A 2,433-nucleotide genomic window follows, 5' to 3' on the forward strand; every position below is an offset into this window, starting at 1 on the left:
TAAGTGTTAACGAGATGAGAATGATTAGGTGGATGAGTGGCTTTACACTTAGAGACAAAATGCGAAATTAATATATCCGTGATAGGGCTGATATAGCTCCATTGACGAACAAAATTTTAGAGAGTCGTCTTAGATGGTTTGGTCACATTAATCATTAACCATTTGATGATCCGATTAGAAGAATAGATGTTTTAGATTCGACTTATGTTAAGAAAGGCAGAGGTAGACCTAGGATGACTTGGGCATATTGTATAAAAAATGATCTCAATTTATTATAATTAAATAAAAATATGACTCTAAATAGGACTCAATGGAGAAAAAGTTATCATACAGTCAACCCCACTTAGTGGGATAAAGGCTTTGTTGCTGATGTCTCTCTATGGATGCGAGAATGGATGGTCAAGATTACTTTTGAATGAAATGCAAACTTACCTTGATGTTGTGAAAGCATTTGGATGCTTATACATTAAGCAAAATATTGCTTGGAAATTAATAATTAAATTAGCACAATTATAATAGTTTTTTTTATAAACTTCATGTTAATTCAAATGAGTTTATCCAATCCAACTTGAATAATGATTAAACCATTTTTTAACATAATCGAACTAATTTCAACAACGAAAGCGTTATGTTGCATCGTGATTGAATCATCTTCAATAAGTCCTTGAACTATCTTCAACCCATGATTGATCAATCTTTGAACAGTCTTTGGCACATTATGTAACTTTCTTCAAAGCTTTTTTAGCCCTCCTTTGATCATGATCAAACTATTTTCAAAGATGATTTTTTCAAGTCTGAAAAGGTTCAAAGTTGGTTTCCTCATGTGTCGAAGATGATTCAAAGAGTATTCAGATTTGCTGGTTCAATCATGCATCGAAGATAATTTGAAGATTACTTAATTGTGGGTTAAAGACGGTTTAAAAACTCCTTGAAGAAATTTTGAAGTTGGATTGATCATCTTTGAAAATTGATAGAATAAATCAAAATAATATTTGTTCATGGTTTAAATATTATTTAGGATGCTCTATTGTGATTCATGGTTTGAATATGAAATAATTGGATATATAATAAGAAGTTTTAGAGAAGTTAAATTTTAGAGTTTAGAGTTTGAAGCGTGTATTTAATTTTAAATGACAATACAAAAACTTCACTACTTTGAAAATAGTGACCAGGAGATCATTGTTTGTCATTGGTTGAAGAAGCTTGCTCTACAATCATCGTAATCAGACAAGATGATGTGAATAAAAAAATTGTCTCTGTGCTCTTGTTTTCATTAGGTCACATAACTGTTTAGTGAGGATATAGATTCTATTTGTTAAAAGGGGGGTGTGTTTTGGTTTAGAAATAACTTTTAGGCATATTTTTTAAAGAAAACACTCAATGGGTATATTTTTCTAACTTTTGTCAGCTTGGGGCATATGAAGTTAAATTTATCAATTTATTAGATCAGAGGAAAGATTTATGTAATAATTTTTCAGTAGTGAGGTCACAAAAAGGCTACATTGGTAGGATGTTCCTCTATGAAAGCACGCAATTCAACCAATAACTAGATGTTTTTGTTGGGTTTTGACTAAATTCTTATGATCTTTGTTGGCATTCCTTTTGTTTTTCTTACCTTCTTAGTCAGTTCTTTTCATTATATGATTTTTCACATGTGTGAACTTATCCCTAAAAAATTTGGCACGAACTTATGTGATATTGATTTTTCAAAAATATTTAATTTTTAGATTTTTTTTTCCTAAATTTTTTACGTCTATGAATTTGAACAATTTTAACTACTGTGCCTGTGCTAAAAAAAATTACTTTCTTTTTTGCATGTTTTGTACATCACAAGCTATCTCTATACATTGTTTTACATCAAAACATTGTCATTTGATATGATGAAAGATTAAGATATTGTGACTTTGTAGAATTTGTTGCTTTGATGTTTTCAGAATTTGATAATTATTTATAAATTGTATGCTTGTTAAAATTAGCTCAAATTTTTTTGTCTTCCACTTGAGGTAAAGACCATTTTCATACAATTTTAGAATCTTTAATTGATTAATTTTCTAAAAGAATATAAAGTTATCGTTGTTAGTAATTGTTGCACTATGTTATTACCATGGAAAATTAGTTGATGAATCAAACGAGTGGGTATTTGGTTCTCTTATTATCATTGGAAAGAGGATTGCTTGATTTGTGTGTTCCCATAATTCTTTATGCTACTTAGTTTCTAGCCCTTCGCAATTACCAATAATATATGATTAAATTACCAACGACGACTCTCTACCGTTGGGAAATTCATTGGGGTAAAGGGAGGGAGAAGAGTGGTCTGAGGTGGACTATTATATTAATCTTTTCCCCTCAGTTAACTGCCTTTGATTTGACATCCTATAAAAAATAATGTAATGGAAGTAGACATGATGTGGAGGTCGATGTTATTTTGTTCTC

This window comes from Phalaenopsis equestris, unplaced genomic scaffold (assembly GCF_001263595.1).
Source record: "Phalaenopsis equestris unplaced genomic scaffold, ASM126359v1 Scaffold000002, whole genome shotgun sequence".
Taxonomy (NCBI): Eukaryota; Viridiplantae; Streptophyta; class Magnoliopsida; order Asparagales; family Orchidaceae; genus Phalaenopsis; species Phalaenopsis equestris.